The sequence below is a fragment of the Pteropus medius genome, unplaced genomic scaffold (genome assembly GCF_902729225.1).
Source record: "Pteropus medius unplaced genomic scaffold, Ma_sr-lr_union100, whole genome shotgun sequence".
Lineage (NCBI taxonomy): Eukaryota > Metazoa > Chordata > Mammalia > Chiroptera > Pteropodidae > Pteropus > Pteropus medius.
Window position 1 is genome coordinate 1,263,812 of NW_024345916.1, and position 20,811 is coordinate 1,284,622.

At 37.0% G+C, this 20,811-nt stretch overlaps 1 long non-coding RNA gene across 1 annotated transcript; it reads right to left on the minus strand.

Annotated features, from left to right (window-relative positions):
• Positions 1–461: 461 nt before the first annotated feature.
• On the minus strand, positions 462–9,770 carry LOC120612370 (uncharacterized). Its single transcript, XR_005655437.1, has 3 exons — positions 9,638–9,770; positions 1,649–1,788; positions 462–1,133 (listed from the first exon to the last, which is right to left on the minus strand). It is a non-coding gene; the product is annotated as an uncharacterized LOC120612370 (long non-coding RNA).
• Positions 9,771–20,811: the final 11,041 nt, after the last annotated feature.

Here is a 20,811-nt window from a genome sequence, read left to right on the forward strand (position 1 = left end):
TTCAATCTCTTTGGTAAAATACCTCTTTTGTTTGTTGATTTTATTTCTGAGCTCATTGAACTGCCTTTCCGAGTTTTCTTATATCTCTGTGAGATGTTTTTTCATAACTGCAATCTTATATTCTCTTCATTTAAATCATGATCTTCCATGTATTTGAGTCGGTTTCTTCCTGAGCTACCTTGTTATCTTGGTTATTCATAGTACTTGATGCATGTTTCTCTGCCTTTACATTTGAGGTAGTGAACTCTTTTCTTTTTTAGGTACTGTTTTGCGCTTAACAATTCAGCAGGTTGATAGAGGTCTTTATTGTTTTCCAGTAGACGGTGCTATAGCACAAATTTTTGTTTTCTCTTACTTGTGCTACTGGCACCTCTAGGATCTAGGTGGGGTGGTGTCATCTCAGTCATGGAAAATGCCCTGTATTCCCTGATAGTCATCTTCTCTATGTCTGAGTTGGCTTGGTTTCAAAATACCACCCCCCTTATGGTGCAGTGTGGCAGGCAGTGGGCTTTGGTCCTATAAATTCTCATCTCTGTCTCCTTGTAACCAGTGGCTGCCAGCCACATTGTGCTATCTGAGGTGTCTCTGCTGTCTCTACTGGATTCTGCCTCTACTAGTTCTGCTGTGATGGGTGAGAGAGGGAAGGCAGGTTTCTGAGTTTGTGGCTTTGCCTCCTGGCGGGTAATGGTGGCCGCTAGGCTGCGGCTGCCACACTGCTGTGCTGTGTTTTCACTCCATCACTGGGGTTAGCCACAGTGGACACTGGCTACTCAGGCCAGAATGTTGCTTCTGCCCCTCCCATCCTCTGGGGTGCAGTCTGACTCCTCCACCGTGACTGTATCAGCTGTGGCCATGGCAGGTGCCAGACTCCTTCTGTGGCCCCTGTCTCTGTCTTTCCCCCATCCCTGCCTCTCTTGCTCATTCTGGTATGCCCGCCTTTGGAATTCTCGATCTGTGAATCTCTCAGATGTGCCTATGTGTTGAGCAGAGAATCCTATGTTGAATTACAGTTGTCCCACTTGTAACTTTAAGGGGAGAAACAGAGGAGTTTTCTCACTCTGCCATGATGCTTATATCGCTGTGGAATCCACATAAAGCTGATTTTAAATGATCATTTCCTTCTTTTTATTCACCTTATACAAAAAAGGGAAGGATACAAGAAAATAAAGTTATTTCAAAAATTGATTTAAAGCACAAACTTCCACAGACTTTGCTAGCTTTTCAGTCACCTGAGAGTAAAGAAATTCGCAAGAACACAATACCCTGTACTAAGAACTATGACTACCTGATCTTGTAACTGTGGGTTTATCAAGTTTCCAGGCTTTATTTGGCATGAAACTGCAGTTTACTTGGTATGTGTGAAATAAAATCTATACAATAATCTATTCTTATGTTCATCTCTCCATGTCTCACATCATGTCTATAAAAATAGCTTCTTAAGTTTATAGGAAATAGAATTTTGGTCTTGTACAAAGCAAGCACTTTGTTTCTTTACTCAGAATTCTGAAAATGCAATTAAGTTCTAGTATTGTGACTCCTATAATATTTTTATCATCAAACAATATAATTTAAATAAAAACAATTTTTTAAAGTTTCTGACTCTATAAAAGAAAATAATAAAAGAATATCAGAAGTTTCCTGTAACTACCATAAAAAATATTCAGCTTTCACCAAATTGTTCTTTACAGGTAGAACACTTCTGCTTGATCCAAGTCCATCTGGTTTGAAGCTGTGTTTCATTTCCATCCTTTTATCTGCCTGAAAGGTCTTTTCAGGTAAGGAGGGCATCTAAATAAAGCAGGAAAATTGAAATAATTGTAATTTGTGTCTTTCTTAAAAGAAAGCCACTAATAAAATGATATATTATGTGGCTATTAAATGAGGGAAGGACTTTAAGTCATATGTCAATATCTTGAGTACTTATTCCAGTGGTGTAAAACTATAAATAGAAAAGTAAGAAGAATGAAGTAAACTTTATAACTTTCTTAATGAGAACATTATAAATGTTTTCTACATTTCAATTTTGGTTATGACAAAACTTCACCAGAATTACTAACATCTGTCTAAATGTATAATGCTTGTCAGTGTTCCACACAAAATATTTCTCACTTATTTATTGTGTCATGCACTGTACTAACAAGTGCTTTACACACACTATCTTATTTAATTCTCCCAATACCAAGCAGGTGGTACTGACTTAATTGACAGATGGCAAACTGCAGGGGACTTAGAGAAATTAAATAACTTGCTTAGGGTTACAAAGCCTACAATGACTTAAACCCAAGCTGCATGATTTTAGAGCCCAAGATTGTCACCACTCTACTATACTGCTGTGACCCAGGCCCCTTTATACCATAGGAAACAAAGGCACTTATAGCTGTCATCCAAGAAGTGACAGGAAACACTTCCAGATTAGGCTACTTCCCATTAACATAATTCCTGTAATCAGCCAAAACACTCTAGGGTCCTAAAAGAGAACACAGTTAATTTTAATCACAAAAGTCTAGGTTCTTAGAGATAAAATTTCCCAAACTATTATTGCCCCAGAGTTTAAGAGAAGCCTTTAGTATACACAAATTTCTTTCCTATAGAGAAGAACTAAGAACAAGTACCTTGATAGCACACAGAGACCAAGAATCATAAAATAAATCAGAAGGGAAACATGATTTAATAGGGTTTAAGTATTTTTTAATCCCTTATAAGCCAAACATAATTGCTTTTACTCTGTATTTCCTTCTGGTCTCTGTTTATGTGCATACAAATTTTAATAGTTGTAATCACATAGGACATAGAATTTAATTTAAGTTTTTTGTTTATAGCCAGAGTTCCCAAATGTGAGCTGAGGTGCCCAGGGCATCACAGCACCTCAGAGTATTTTAAATTTTCAAAGGAAACATGATGACATCTGTACAATGCCATGGGAACTGCTGCTTCTAACATAACGACTTCATAAAAGAAACTGTTAGATAACATAACAAACTGTAACATAATAAAATAAACTTTTAGTTTCCGGATGCTCTGAAAAAATTACTAAGACACTAAAAGCATCATGAACCAATAAAATGTGAGAACCTTTGGCTTACGGTAAACATTTTTCCTCACTGTCGTTTTCAAAACTGTAATCTTGCAGTGTAATGTTTTTAGTGCATACATTAGTGTACGGAATCACAGAATTTATATTTAATCTCCCACAAGGAAAGGATCCTGTCTACAGCTGTGCCATTAGTTGATTATCAACCATGGCTTGGTTAGCTCCTGTGATTGAGCACTTACTTCACCCAAGGTTGTCTGTTACACAAATGATCAGTAATCACTGATGGAAATTCATGTCACATATTAAGCAGAAATCTGCCTCCTTTTAACATGAAGTTAGATGTTAGACATAAATTCCAGGAAACAAGTGCTGAGTTAACTGTTTTTGGAGAACACATTTCCAGTTATCCAAAAAGAGAGCCCTAATTAATGAAGTTAAAATTCTGTTTAAATAAGATTTAGCATATAGAGATTATTGTTGTTCTTTGCTGCAGACTGGTTCTGTAATCCCCAATGAATCAAAAGTCTGACAATGCCAAAATATAAATTTGAGACGTTCAAACAGGCTTAAAATTCCATATGTCATTAAAATACACACAGAACAGAGTAAGATCTCTAGGAGATTAAAGGACAGGACAAGTTTCTACGAGTTGGAGATTTAATGTTCCCTATACCTTGGGAGTGTCCTACAGTATTGAGTATTTAATTACCTACTTTCAAACTGGTGTTCTTCATCTCTTCCATTGTTTGGTCTGTTTACTCACTTAGAAATAAGATGCCTAGAATCTTGATGTGCCAGAGGAAAAAAAGCACTGAAAACTGTTGGGAACATGTCAAAAGTACTAAGAAGCCAGCATATAAGTAAGGGTCAATCGAGCATCAAAATAAATAATGATAGTAATGATTCATTCATGAGAACTAAAATAAGACCCCATGAGTCTATACTGATAAAAATGAATAAATGACTGTTAGAGAAGGGAATGCTCTACCAACTAATAAATGTAGAAAGAATGATGGAATTAGAAAATCACCATTTGGTAACCATCATAGTAATACTTGATTCAGGCATGAATTAATTTTAGATCATTTAGTGGATGCTCAAACTAGAGGATGAAAATTTGATTATAGGATTTTTACCTAGTCTTAAAGTATCTCCCTACAAGATACTGAGAAAAAGAGCAACTTATAAGAGAGAAAGTTGGAAGACACCACCTTAACCTAATGATCAAAGGTAATGTCACTGATAATGGGACATATTAAATCCTGTCATGAGACAGGTGATGGCAATGTAAAGAACACCCTGACACATGTGTAACCAAAATCTATTACTGAAGAAAGAGGATCAAGGGTCAGATAACCGACCTGAAGTCTTGGTGAATGTCAAGGCCATGAAAGACAAACACTGAAACACTGATTCAGACTGAAGGAGACTAAGGAGACATGACAATATGTAACACATGATCCAAGATTTTTCTGAGCGATAAAGAACACTCCTGAGACAAGGCACAATCTGAACAGGGTCTGTAGATTGGAAAACGGTATCATTTCAATGTCAGTTTCCTGATTTTGACAACTGTGCTGTAGTTATGTAAGAGAATGTCCATGTTTTTAGAAATATATACTGAAATATTTAGAGGTAAAGGGGCATCACACTTGTTGCTTACTCTCAAATGGTTAGGAAAAAAGTATATAAACACAGACAGAATGATGGAGAAAATATGAAAAATGTTGGTATTTAAAAAATCTAGGTGAAGGCTTATATGGGAATTATTTGCCTATTCCTGGAATAGTCTGACATCATCCTAAAATAAAAAGTAAAAAAATAAATATTTTCCTGTCTTAGATTCTCCATTGTAAATATTAACCCTAACTACACAGGAGCAGAGACCTTTGGCATCTACGGATTTAATGAACAGTTTTCACTATTCTTCAGGAAACCTAGAGATGTATAATTTGTAACTTCGATGTGTAATTTGTAATATGTAGCTCTGAATCTTGTTCTGTGGGAGCCAATCACACACCTACTACTGAGCAAGCCTAGCTTACAACCTACCACTCACGTCTTAATACAACTGTGACTGCATATGCTGGAACTATCAGAAAGGAATTTCTAAGAATCCTTTTTTTGAAAATAGTCATTGAGAGAAAATATTAATGGTAAGTATAAAATAGAGTTAGCTTGTAGAGCGAGCATATATACATACACATGATTCCTAACCAAAGTGATTTAAAAGACAGAAACTTGTACAAAGAGTTCTACAGTCACAAATCAGGGCATGCAAAAGTCTTGGGAAGTGCCTTCTGAGAACACCAAAGGTCCGTCAGTGTTGCACAAGATATTTTGGTTACTTCTGAACTTTCTAATAGTCTAAATTTAGGCTCAAAAGCCTCTGACAAAGTCCTATCACACTTAAAATAAATCTAAACCCTTGCTATGCTCTACAAAATCAACACAATCTCACACTTGTCTGTCCTTCTGACATTCTTAACCTGACTCACCTTCTTCCAACCACTTTAGCCTTCTGGCTGTTCCTTAAACAAGCTCAGCTGATTCCTGCCTCAGTCTTTACATGTGCTTAGAACACTCTCCCCAGATCTTCCCACTTTCTCTTTTCATTCAGGTTTCTGCCCTAATATGACTTCTTCAGAAAGACCTTCCTTAACCACACTCATCTCACCACCTCCTGACATTTTCTATCCCTTTATCTGGCTTTATTTTTCTTTAAGGCATTTATCACCTACCATTCTATTTATCTGTTTATTCTCTCTTTCCTCCACCACAGTGTAACCTCCACAAGGGCAGAGAGTCTCTGCTCTATCCCCAGACCTGAAAGCAGTGTTTAATATATAATAGCCACTAAAAAAACATGTTTGTAAGATGAATGAATGAATGTATTGCATTTACTTTTCTTTTAGTTCTTATTATAAGGAGCATTAGAAATGACTAATATAGATTTTGCTTCAAGAGGCTTATGATTTTTTGTAGATTTTGAATAAGTAATTGCAAATTTGAGGGACATGGCAAATGGGAAGTGTGGAATTATTTGGGGACATATTACAAGGGGAGTGATGTTATTTGGCTGGGTTGGAGGTGCAATTGGTGAAGATTTTCCTGGAAGTGACATGTAAATTGAGACCTGAGAGATAAGTAGAAATTACCTGGGCAAAATAATGATCCTGAAGAAGAAAAGACAGAAGACTGATCCTGAGAGAAAAAATTACAAAGCATTACTGCACACTTCCAAGACTTGTGGTCACTCCATTTTGTTAGAGCTTCTCTAGCAACTCTTCTTCATCAAAGTTCTGCAAAATCGATTCTTTGAAAATTGTAGTATTTGTTTCTAACTCTGACAGACTGTGAGAGTAGTCATTTGGAAATGATCAATAGCGTACACTCATAAAAACATTTCGCTATAAGAATAGAGCCTTCTTAGGGTACCTTATCAAGTAGATCCACTTAGGCATTCATGGTAAAGGACAATAAAGGTATGATTTCACTCATGGAACACGAAACAAAAATATAACAAATAAACAAACAAAATAAAACTTCTTGGATACAGACAACAGATTGGTGCTTGCCAGGGGGAACAGAGGTGGGGGAGGGCAAATATATGGTAACATATGGAAACTAGACTTTGGTGCGAGCATGCAATAAAGTATACAGATATCTAGTTATAATGTTGTACACCTGAAACTGGTTATTAACCAATGTGATCCCTATTAAAAAAAGTAACTATCTATAAGTAACTGTTACATCGGCAGAGTTTCATCTGATTGCCATCCAGTGCCCCGTCCTTCTTGTCTTTTCATTCATTGCCACTGAAATGTCAGAGATATTATGTGATTTTGCTTTAAACATGGTACAAGAGGAGATGAAAGAGAAGAAGGATTAGGGCAGTGAAAGGGAGACTAAAAAAGAAAAATAAAAGGAAAAAGAGTGTTTTTCTGTGCTTGAGCTGCCAACTAGCCTCTGCTCTCCAAAAGATTCATTTAATATCCTGTTTAATAAAAAGTGGCTCCCGATAGGAAAAAAAAAAAGCTTGGAGAATATGCACAGTCCAGGTATTGCCAGTTCCAATTAGGACTGCAGATAGATCTCCTTCAACATACTCATGTATGTGAAGAATATTGTACTTAAAACACTACGATTTCTTGATTTCCATCAGAGACACTCATTCACTGAGTAAAAAAGAAGTAATTTGGAAGAAAATTAAAGATATCATAGAAGTTACATTTCCCTCTTTGTCAAATTTTGTCTGAAGAGATAATGAAAACAAAATATTATTTTTTTCCCAATTCAGTATGCTATTTATAGTATAATACCATATGGTACTATGATAATTTCTCCCAAATACTGAAATGCAGGAATAAACCATAACTGCCCTTCTTTAGGCTAAATTCAGTTATGAGTTAAGGGTTAAAAAAAAAAAATCCCTTTCTCTTCTGCTAGGATAAATCTGGCCTTGGATTAACTTTTTATCTTGGTTCCCCTGAAAATCTGATAAAAGAATATCAATTGCGTGACTAGGCAACATTACTTGTGGTAAAAATGCCCAATGGCTGCTAGAGGGCATTGGACTGGAGGATTATGAATGAATTACAGACACCTGGTGGGAAACCATGGCTCTACCTTTCCTTGAATGTGGTGGCTGTTTAACTGGCCATGTTCCTTGTGGGAGCTCTAGATGTGCCCGAAATGGTTATGAGATACTGACACTAAAGGCATGGCAATTCTAAGCCAAGGTGATCTCACACCCATCTTTGAGAATATCGTCTCCTTGCACCTGAGCTGTCACACAGAGGGTCAGAAAAGCTCCCAGATGGCTGCAACAACTTCTTTTAAAGAGAAAACAATTGATGCTGCCCTTCTATTTTTCCTATCCTTTATCCTTCTGAATAGACTGCGACCAAGTGTGGTTTATCTTGTGAATCTAAAGATCTATTGAGGCTTTGAAGTCTCTCTGGTGAGCATTGCAGAATCAATAAGGATTTATAGAAAAGGCCTTTTTGATAGTTTTAAGAGAGAACATGATGCAGAAAATGTACTTAATAAAGCAGAGGGAATATTTTTCTGTAATACTTGTCCACAGTGTGAAGTGTGAAGGCATCAAATGTTATTAATGAGTCGCTATGTGCTGGGTTATACTAATTACTATTGAATATACATTAGCAGAAAGACACACTTTAAGATACAATTGTAGGTACAAGTCCGGTTATTATGACGGAAACATATGCATGCTGTGTTAATAATAACACAATAAAACCACACAATGTGTAGTTGTTTCTCATCAGCAAAGATCAATATGAATATGCAGTGAGTATCACAAAACACTGAATGGGAAAATTTACAACAAAGGAAGGTTTGTTTTATGTAATACAGACTAGCTTTCCTCCTTAAATTTATTCTCCAAATATCTGCTGCAAAAATTTGGAAATAAAGTAAGTAAAATAAAACTAATCGCCTGAAAGAAATTTTAGAGAAAACCATGTTAATATTTTACCGAATGTCCTTAAGTATACTTTTTCTATTAAATATATTCATTTTACTCACACTTCTTTGCAGTCTCTCCTCCACTTTCAACTTAACCATACTGAATATTTTGGCGTCTCAATATTTATCTGTATAATTTTTTTCTTTAATGAGATTTTTTTATTTAAAAAACTAAAATCATGTAAACTAGGATTTTTTTTAAAATGTTGACCTCGTAACGTAACTCACATTACATAAAAACATTCTAAACTTTCATTATTTTGAATAACATCAAATTGATTTTAAGTGTTCTTGGTAGACAATGATTTAATCTGTAAGAACCTTTTTCCAGTATTTAACATCTGATTTCATATTCTTGTTTAACTAAACTGGCCAACTCCTCCAGTACACTGAATAATACTGATAATTTTTACATATAATTCTGGGGATTATCTTGTTCTGTATAGTTTATAAAGGAAAGTTCTTACATTATAAGCCTAAGTAACAATGATGATAATGGCTAATATATATTGAATTCTTACCAGATGAGGTACTATTTTAAGGCTTTTACATATGTGAGTTAATTTAGACCTCACAACATTACTACAAAGTAGGTATATTATCCCATTTACAGATGAGAAAACTAAGTTAGATAGGTGTTAAAACTTGTCCAAGTCCACCTGGTTAATACTAAGAGGCAGAGCTGAGATCACAATTTAGGAACTCTGGCTCATTTCTTTTTTAATTGAACTTTTTTTTCATTGAAAGTCTGCAAAAAGGTTGCAAGAATATTACAACTGATTCCCATGTAACTTCCATCTAGGGTCACCCTTTGTTAACATTTTTGCCGCAATGACCTAATTTCTTTTTCTCTAAACATATTGCCGCAATGACCTAATTTCTTTTTCTCTAAACATTACTCTTGTTATTTTATTCATTTCTTCCCCAAACTAATTTCAGAGAAAGTTGCAGAGAGCATGCCCCTTCAAACCATGCACTCTTAAATACTACGCTATTATATTATTTAAAATATTGCACTGTTCTATTATAGCACAGGTTCAAGCCCCTCTATGGCTAACAGCCTTCAAGGACCTTGAAATAGATTCATGGGGGAAATCTTGAGTACAGACATACCTTGTTTTATTGCGCGTTGCTTTACTGCATTTCACAGATGTTGTTTTTAGAAATTGAAGGCAAGACCCTCCACCAGCAAAAAGATTACAACTTGCTTTATTGCAATACTTGCTTTATTGCGATGGTCTGGAACCGAACCCACAATATCTCCGAAGTATGGCTGTGTTCAAGTAGGAAGCTCTGAACTATGATTTGAATGACCTGTTCTAATATTAAAAGACGAGCTCCATGGTCAGTGGCTAAGTTTCAAATCTAGTTGGCACTCAAAGTGCTAAACAAAACACAAAGTGACTCAAGTATAATAATTCATTATAAAACAAAAAATAAGTAAATCTTGGCAGATTGGTCCAACCCTGTTAATAAGTACAGGAAGCACTTTCTGTAAGTTATCAAACATACCATACATACATACCACAGTAAACACTGGGGCTACACTGGTTAAAGTGGCTTGAGTGACATCAGATATTCTAAACTGGTACATTTCACCTGAAAAATGAATTGAGAAATACAAATTGACAGTTACAAAATAGTCACAGAGATGTAAACTACAACATAGGGAATATAGTCAATAATAATGTAATAACTATGTATGGTGCCAGGTGGGACTAGACTAATCCGGGGAATCACTTCGTAAATTATGTAAATGTCTAACCACTAGGCTCTACACCTAAAACTAATATAATATTGAATGTCAACTGTAATTAAAAAATTTAAAAAAATTTAAATAAATTATCACAATTTGGGGGGAAAGGGATTTTGAGCTGCAAAAAATAAATAATAATAATTAGAGAACCCCCTGTGATTATATGATTGATTTTCACATATAGGTAAGATACAACTCTCAGTATGTGGAGATCTTCAAACTATTTTATTATTTTTAAACCTTTTTCCTAGAGGAGAAAGATGAAACACTCTTATTTGTTAATTTTAATATTTGTAGGTGATTATGTTAGGTTTGGCAGGACATGATTTTTAAAACTAATGGCTTAAGTGAGGCATTAGAATAACTTATGGATTCCAACCACTCTTTTTCTAATTATTATTGATAATTAAGAGTTGGATGAACATCTGTAAAATAATATTTTGAGATTTTAAAAAATTCCATTATTTTTTTCATAATTTAAAAAGGCTCTTCAGGCAGATTATATTGGTAGACATATTTTAGAAAACATAGATCTCGAATATCACCTGACTTTTCAAGATTCCAGAATCAGGATTATTTGATAAACCTATAATATGAAACCTACCGATTTTACTTCTATGTATTAACTTCTTTTCCATAGATATACTTTATAGTTAATACTTTTGAAATAACCAACTTATCTGAAGTGTGGACTACAGTGAACTGGAATGAAGACGAATCTTCATTTGAAAATAAATCTATTTAAAACATGCAATGAGACCGAGTTGAAGTGAGGTCTGAAATAAAACAAGTAAATTTAATATCTGACAAAAAATTGCTCAAAATGCTAAACATAAGAGGAATGGGCAGAAGGTGTAAAAATATTACCAATTATTTTATGCTTCCAAGGTAATCATGCTGACTCCACAGAATGTGATATTATTCCCTCTCATTTAATGACTCATGTAATTTGTTAGCATCCGAGGTTTGCTATTTCTCTTTTACAAAATACAAATTATGGTATAAGGGTCAGTTGAATAAAGGTAAAAGAGCTACAAATCACCATTTTCTAATCAGTCACAAGTTAGATAAACCTTATCTGGATGGAGATTCTGAATCTAAATGTTTGTCCTAAACATTAGATGGTCTGAACCTGGGCTCCCAAGCATTATCGAAATTAGGGAATATGGGATGAACCCAATACAGAGAAAAGACTCTCCAACGAGTGTGGAAAAGGAGATGGTGGTGTTACTTTGGGAGGCTTTTGAAAGTACAACTGAGAACGCTTATTTGAGAATAGTGCAGTATTTTTGCGAAGCCATACGTTTTAATGCCCTTTGTTTTTGAGCAATATTAGTACCCACATTCTCATATTTGTGAAAATATTAACGTGCCATTATGCTTTATCATTCGGTGAAAAAATCTGTAACAATTCAGATCCCTCTGACGCCTCTGGCTGTTTGGTTACACAGTACTTGAAAACAAAGTCAGTTATTTTCAGGGCAATTTTTACCCCAAAGTCTCACCTAGTCTCACTTCTAGATGCGTTCCCACCCCTTACCTGAGCAACTGTATAAATGCATCCAGAAGGAACAGATAGAAAACAGGGAAGATAAATTAATACTTAACATGAATATTTCAGATGGATGGGCCCAATCTTGACTTCAGAGCTATCGAGATGAATGAGGGTGAAACATTTTTTTTTTTTTTTAACAAAAACAAAAACCTCACCATAGCTGGTAAGTGGGGAGGATATTTGCCCACGGGGCAGCAATGAAGACAAGGCTGAGCAGTCGAACTCTGGCAGGACACATGCACGGCCGTGTTCTGGCCAGACGGCCGCAACTGCGCAGCGCATGGGGCAGCCACAGCCGCGCGTGTCTGGTGGTAGGTAGGTCAGGAAGCTGAGTTCCACACAAGCCAGCGTCCCATCTCTGCGGGGCAGGGAGGGCAGTACATGAAAGGCGGGGCTGGCTTCCTTGGAGTAGTAGGCAGCAGGCGTGCCCGGGAGGTCAGGCCCTAGGCCAGAGCACACAGGCTGCATTGGGTCATCTCCCCTACCCCCGCCCATGGCAGCAACCCAGCAGTCTCCACAGGCATCCATGGTGCTGGAGCGAGGAGGCCGCAGCAAGACCCCAGCCGGTCAACACCCACCGCTGGTGGGTCGACCCGCACTACGTGTTCCAGTGCTCTCCTTACTTCCCACGCATGCTCAGGAGAGGCCTTTGGGACCGCTCCTTGTGTCCCTTGGCCAACTTGAGTTTGTGAGTTTACGTCCGGCATCTGAGGCTGTACCTGTGAAGTGTGGAGGGACAGCTCGGGTGGGTGGGGCGCATTGAAGTGAGCGAGGCTAGCTGTTACATCTAGATTCGATTTCGAGACCCTTGGAGTTGTCAGGTCAGAAGGCAAAGCGTCGATTATTTCTATTAGTTAATAATCGTTAAATGTGAAAAAAATACCCTACACGTGTATACAGATCTGCAGGTTCTGGAGCATTTTCATACATATGATAAAGCATGCAATTTAGAAGTAAGGAAGTTATACCCATTCCCAATTCAATTTGAATTTAAGTGTAATGTAGCAAAAACAATGAACTCTCCTATGGAATGGAGGAATTAAATTTGTTCTAGTGAAGCTGGAAGAACACACGAAGTCAGATTAGCAGATGGGATGTAAGTAAAATTCTGGGCCTAAAAATACTAGGCTGTCTACTGAAATAGGGAATTTTAGAGAGGAACAAGTTTAGATGGAGAGCAGGTTCTAACATGGTGTTTGGTTCTGGACATGTTAAATTCGAGAGTGCTAATAGACAGATATGTAAGCATAGGTATCATATAAGCAGTCTGGTGTTTGGGGGACATTTTGGACCTAGTTATATACTTTTGGGACTATGTAGAAGTGTTTAAAGCCATAAGATTGGGTAAGATCTCTTAGGAAGTGAGAAAAGTGCTTATGATTGAGTTCTAGCTCCGCCAACATTCAATGGATAAAGAGATGGATCTAGCAGAAGAATATAGGAGGAGTTTTCAGGAAAGAGCAATAATATCAGAGAGTATAGGATATTTGAAGCCAAGTGAAGAAAGCGTCTCAAGAATGAAGAAGTGATCTATTATGTCAAATGATACTGATAGGTAAGATATGAAATGAGAATTAACTATGTTCTGTGTGGCACTGTGGAGTTTACTGGTGACCTTGATAAGAGCAGTTTTTGTAGGATGGTGGGGAATGGGATCTGGATCATTGTCTTCCTTTCCATCCCAACCATGACAGGATCTCAGAAGATCTTGGTACCTATATAACAATTTAGCCTTAATATTTCTTAATCATTTTCTTACCTCTTGAGCTCCAAAGCATGTCAGTTACCTAATCTCAGCCTCACATTCTGTATTGTGTTCTCACTCAGAACTGTTTTGCCTCAGAAATGTTATAAGTCATCCTTTGACCATAGCCTCCTGGAGGCTTTACACCCACAATGATTTTATCCCCCCATCAGACCTTTCCTGGCTGCAATCCCTTTTATACCCAATCCAGATTATGTAACTGATCACCTGAAACCCTATGACTAGTACTTGGAACATGTAGCACCCACGAGGTATAACCATAGAAGCTGCTCTATTTTTTTTTTTTTTTTTTTGCTTTAATCCTGCTGAGTGGGGCTAGTCCTTCTGCCTCATGAAAACTTGGGCATTTTCTATGACATTTCTGGTCTCTCAGTCCTATGTTCACTCTAGTCTCAATTCATTAATTTAAAACATCCACTCCATATACTAATTTCAATTTAGTAATTTGCAGTGCCAGATCCAAAATACTAATCACCACTTCAATCTTCATTCAAAGGAAAGACTTGGTCCTGCTCTCCTTGTTATGCCTGAAGACAAATAGGAATTTGGGATGTGGGTAGAGATCCCTCGCAAGCCCCCACCCTTCCCACTGCTTCTCTTACTCCATGGATGCTGTTTCTGACTCTTTTGGGGCAATGAAACTAAGTAAGGAATCAAAAGGTTTTTTTGAAAGATGGCATCATGCTCTGTAGAGGCAAGGCAGATATTAAAGGCGACTTCCTTCTGGGCGTATTCACAGGTTCTCCAGAAGACCAATCTGTCCACACCCATCTGGCTGCCATTCCTTTGATGTGGGCAGTGACCCTCCTGATCGCTTTAAGGTTCTGCCTCTTTTTGCCTCAAATTACCAGGGTCTGCTCTTTCCGACATCTGCTCTTAGGGACAGAATCCCATTAAAAATAACCCAGACAGATATTTCTATTGTCACATCTACACCCCAGGATTCATGTATCTTTAGAGGGAGCACAGTTACTTCCCAAAGTTAGATTTCTTTCTGTCACCACATATTTGACCCCTTTTACCCTGTCTACCTCTCCCCTCCACCCACTCTTTATCTTCTGGTAACCACTAGTCTATAGTCCATGTATGGCTCTTTAATATTTGGCTTCAGAATTCAAATCAAATCCTTCTCCCAAAGTATTTTGGGCCTTTAGGAGAAGAAAATTGTCTTTCTTTGGAGCCTCAGATGTAGTTCTTGAAAGGAATCATGTCTTCTGGTCCTTCTTCATCCCTTCAACAAATATTTGTCTCTGGGAACACAAAAAAGAGAGATGTGATACTTAGCCTTAAGGAGATTATATGTCAGAGACAGACATTAATAAACATGATGATACAGATAGATGGTTAATTTCATTTGTGAAGAGTACTGTGGAAGAACAGTACAGGGATCTATGAGAAAAAGGTGAACTGACATGGAAGGTCAAGGAGAGCCTTTCTTAGGAAGAGACAATTTGACTGACACCAGAAAGATGTGTGAGGATTGGCCAAATAAAGAGGAAGGGCTAAGAAACAACCAACAAAGGGAAAAAAATGTGTGAGGGTCTAATGTGTGTGTGTGTGTGTGTGTGTGTGTGTGTGTGTGTGTTGTTATTGTTACTGAAAGAGCTATCAGATGTGGCTATGTCTGGGGCAAAGTAGATGAGGAGCTGAGTATTTTTAGATGAGGCCAGAGGGTTAGTAGATCACGCCGGGCTTTGTCAACCAAGTTAAGGAGTTTTAACTTCATTCTTTGAGAAATGGAGAAACTATCAAAGACTTTTAAACTAGGGGAAAGGATGCCATTTTCATTGTTAAATGATCACTCTGGCCTCTCTTTGGAGACTGGGTTGTAGGGGCTGAGAGTAGAAGCAGGAAGACATTGGGAAGCATCCACAGAAGATCTGATGAGAGATTGGATGAGGGCAGGTGAAATGGATGTGGAGAGGATAGACTGGAGAAATATTTAGGAAGTAGAGTGGGTAGGACTTGGTGATTGGCAAGAGGGAGAATGTACATTAGTTTGCTATGGCCGCCATAACAAAATTCCAGACTGGGTAGCTTAAACGACAGAAATTTAAGTTCTGTTGGCTAGAGGTCCAAGGTGTTGGTAAGTGTGGTGTCTTCTGAGACCTGTCTCCTTGGCTTGTTCTGCCCTCAAATGGCCTTTTTTTTTTTCTTCTGCATACGCATATCCCTGGTGTGGCTAATCTGATCTTCTTATAAAGACACCTGTTAGATTGGATTAGGGCGTACTCTAACAGGCTCTTTTTAAAATTTAATTATCCCCTCAAAAGCCTTATCTCCAAATATAGTCATATTCTGAGGTGGTTAGGGCTTTAAAATGAATTTGGGGATGCAATTCGTGCAATGACAAAAGATAAAGATGAAACCCATGATTCTGAGAGAAGCAAAATGGTGAATTATGGTGCTATGTGCTAAGTTAGGGAAACTTAACACATAGCACCATATGGAGGAAGAGGTAGTTTATAGAAAATTTGGAAATTCTATTTGGACCTTTTGAGTTTGAGATTGCCAAGTCAATACCCAACTGAATAAACAGATACATTGGCCAGAGCTGGGAAGAAAGTCTAGGCTAGATATATCAATGTAGGGTTTTTGGTTTATCAATAATAAGTGAGGCTTTGAGAGCGTAAGAGATTGCTTAAGGGGAGTCTGAGAAAGGAGAAAAGGGTCCAGATCAGTCTTCAAGGCAACCAGCCAAGAAGAGGGTGGAGGAGTAGCCAGCAGAGAAGATTGAGGGAGTGGGTCCTTTGTCTGTTCTTAGCTCCTACTACCCTAAACAGCAGACACCCCGAATAAATAATGGAATTACTCTAAAAGCACACTGCTTTTGACTTCGGTGGTGGAGTAGTAATGATGAGGGGACTAGAAGTTAAATAGCTCCGATTTTCATTAAGCTCCATTAGGAAACAGCCTATAAGTCTTCTCAATAAAATGCAGACTCTCAGGGTCGATGTGGAAGGAGGATCTGGCCATGTCCCTCCGTCGTTTCCCCTCAGGCTTTCTTACTGCCCTCACCACCATTCTGAAATTGAAGAAACCCTACTTTTTAAAGTTCTGGCTTCAGCAGAATATTTATTGAACTTATCATTATATACCAAGTACTGTACTAAGTACTGTAGTAACCCGGAGGTGCAATATTGCATCTTGGTTTTACGTGCCATATTTATTCATCTCAATTGCTAGGTTTCCTCAAGGCGATTGTTTCCAACTTTTTGTTTAACCACAAAGAACTCCTTGTATTATTTTTTCCCAAAGGATCTAGAAATTCCTACAATATTACATCAGATGAAATGAACTTGTATGTAGCAAGTATCTACACAGAGTTTTTCACTTTAGTGAATCTAATAAATTTTCTTGTATTAAATGTTCGATGTTTATTCGATCATTTATAAAATATTGAAAATAGCTTTCAGACTCTTATTTTTATAGAGCCTAAGGGTTCAGGGATCCCAGGCTGGGGATCGTGGTCCTAAAAGAATTGCTTTTCTTTGGTTGCCAGTGGGATGACCATGTCACAGTCACTGTTCTCTCTCTTATCTCCTGTTCTCAATGTACCTGTCACTAGCAGGCATGGTTTTCTAATAAAAACATTTCAGACCCATCTGGAGTTAATTTAAACAACTTCACTCTCTTTGTCTTTCTCCAAGGGACAAGAATATCTGAATTTATATCTCATGGTGGCTTTCAACCAGAACATCCAAATATATTTTCTGTTTTAAAGACAATGGCTAAACATCGTAAATATATCACGTTATGACAAAACACATAATCCAAAAGAACATAGTCAGACATGAGACTAAACTGATTCATCCTCTCTGAATTTATGACTTTACTGTATTTAGTTTTGAATTAAATAAGTATTTTTTTATAAGTTTAAGGTGTACATATTGTATGTGAATGAAAATAATGGTAGAATATTCTTATATCAGGGTTTCAATCTCAGCTCTATTGACATTTTGGACAAGAAAATTAGTTGCTGGGGGTGAGGGCTGTCCTGAGCATTGTAGGATGTTCAGCAGCATCCTTGACCTCTCTACCTGCTAGGTCCCAGTAGCACTCTGTTTGTGAGTTGTAACAACCAGAAATGTCTCCAGACTTTGCCACTGTCTTCTGGAGATCAAAATCCTAATTGAGAACCATCGTATTTTATAAGTTAAAGAATCCACAAACAGCAAGACCATTTTTTTCTCTTTAGAAGATATATTCCCTTAAATGTTGATAGACATTTTCTCCATACATGGTTGACATTAAAAAGTGCAAATCTAATGTTATCAGATTCCAGCACTGAATCAATTTTATTTTTCTTTATGTTTTTATGACTTAAACATGCATCCTGATTTATCTGTGTCTATTGTCCCAAACCCAAAGCCCAGATTTTAAAACTGTGTTCCTGTTTATACACAGTACCTATAGTGGTAAGTGGGCTTCTCTGGGGTCTGGGTCCATGATCCACTTGGGGTTGCAAAACATTACTTTCCCATGTCTAAATTTTTGTAAGGAATTTGGCCACAGGAGGGAGCATTATGCCTATGCGTGCTTACTTATTTATTTAACTATTTTAATACGTGCTTGTCTGAGAGAGTTAAATGGTGCAGGGAATTCCTAATCTAGAAAGCAGAAACACAGTGTATTTGTCAGATTTTACAGAAAAATGGAACCAATAGAATAAAAGGAAATTTATTATGAGGAATTGCCCACATGATTGTGAAGTCCCACAATCTGTTATCTGTAAACTGGAGACCCAGAAAAGCTGATGGTGCAAAGCGGTCTGAGTTGGAGTCCTGGGAATTAGGAGAGCCAGTGGTGTAAATGCCAGTCTGAGGGCAGAAGATGGGATAAGATGCTCCTGCTAAACAGTGAGGCAGAAAGAAAGAAGGGGTGAATTCCTCGGCCTATTTGTTTTTAATTAAATTCATTAAGGTAACATTGGTTAATAACATTATACAAATTTCAGCTGTACATTATAATTTGATATCTGTATACTCTATTGCATGCTCACGACCCAAAGTCTAGTTTCTTTCTGTTACCCTATATTTGAACTTCTCTGCCAAATTCGCCCTCCCCCACCCCCTTCCCTTCTAGTAACCACCATTCTGTTATATCTATGAGTTTGTTTTTCTTTGTTCTGTTAGTTCATTTGTTGCTTTTCTGCCTTTAAAAATTGTTTTTTTTTTTTATGTTAATAATCAGGTCCTCAAAGGATTAGATGATGTTCACCCACATTGGGGACAACTATTTACTGAGTCCACTGATTCAGACGCAAATTTCATCTGGAAACACCCTCACAGACACCCAGAAATGTTTAATCTGGGTACTCTGCGGCCCAGTCAAGTTGGCACATAAAATTAACCGTTACAATTAGATTATACATTAAGATTCTAACCACATCTCCATTCTTATGGTCTAAGCCTGTGCCCACCTGCCACTGCATTCACTTTTTAAAATTATGATTTTTGAAATCTGTAGTATAAGATAGTACCTGTGAGTGAAAGACTGCTGCACCACACAGTTATTTTAAAGAACTTCCCAGAATAAAGGTATTAAAACTAATATCTTCTCCTTTGAAGAAAACACGTGGTATTTGGTAACATCTGACAATTAGTGCAGACCCGCTTTTATTTACTATCTACAGGTATATTGAGGTGTTAAGTATAAGGCAGCATTTTTTTCTTTTTATACCGATTTAGTGTCTGCCAAATATTTAAGATTTTGGCTTGTGAAGATAGTAGGCCTTAATACGTGTACTTAATAAGTGTACTGTGTACTTTAAAAAATAAATGTACATGCATTTTTAACTGTAATATGATGGGATGGGCTCTAGACAGCAGCTGAGAATGATGTAGGAAATTTGATGAAAATTTAAAGTAATTTAGATTGAGGAGATAGAGTTAAATAGAGTAAAATCTTGTATGACATGGTATACTATCTATTAAATTTCACCATTCTACTCTTTTAAAATCCCAGCTTGTACTAGGATTTGTACTATATTTTCTACTCTCTCTGCCAACACAATAGGAAGCCATGTTCAGATATGAATCGTCTAGGATGACGTGAGAATTTAGTTTCACTTTTCCAGAAAGGCTGAAAATGTTCTAGACCTTCTCCAGTTTACCAGACATTGAAATCAAGCCTTGAAACTGATAGAGATGCATCCACACATTTTTAATATAACCATGAAGCCTAAGAAGAGGTCCCATAGGATCCAAATTATAATACAAGATGGTGTGACTTAAGCTTACCAGAAAGTTCAGGGAATGGGTTCGAGACTTAGTTGATGGGTAGTTAGCTAGACCCCATTTTTGTTTCAACCTTTCTTGCTAAGAATGTTTCTAAACTATATTATTCTTTTCTGTAACGGTAAATGAATCTTTGGTAACTGGGGTCATGATTCTAAATGTAATTTCTTAGTAATTAATATCCTAGAATGAAATTTTACCTAAGTAAACTTACTTTTGATTTTCATACTACCTCATAATCAAAGTTAGCTGATGGGAGTAAAAGAGGATGGCTGATCCTGAGGAAATAGCCATTGGCTTTGCCTCCTCCTTCACTGGGAAACTCTCTGATTTGGGGGGTGGAGAAATGATGGTGACAAAATGTTTAGAGCATAGACTAGCTGTCGAGGAAGATTTAAGTGGGGAGTTCCAGTTGTAGATGTAAAGCTGTAGGACAGATTTATGAGGACTGACACTGTTTCTTCAAATCTAGGATATCTCTGATTACAAAATGCACCATTATTTTATGTACCCCTAACAAAGAAAAAAATTTCAAACAAATGATAACAAAATGCTTTCTCAACAAATTTTATAATTATTGATAGTGTTTTTTTGACATATTTAGAGACAGGTTTTTATCATATCGCATATACATACATACATGGGAAAGTGTAAGCAAAATATTGGTTAAAGCATTCTTAAAACTTATCTTTGTTTCAATGCTAAGTCATGGTGTAATCTTTAAAAGAATTCATTTTAAAAGTCAATTAAATTTAACGTATGAGGTACTGACCATGCACATATCTTGGCTCAGGTGTGGCAATGTGAACAGTATAGCCTGATTCTTACTTGCTCATGAAATACAACACCTGGGTCAAGGACAAATGTAAGACTTATTTGACTTAAAGGCACATCTTGATTTCAGAGATTTAAAGATATGGGGGAAAAATGTGCATTACAGAATGAATATAATGTGGTGATTTGTTCTTTCTT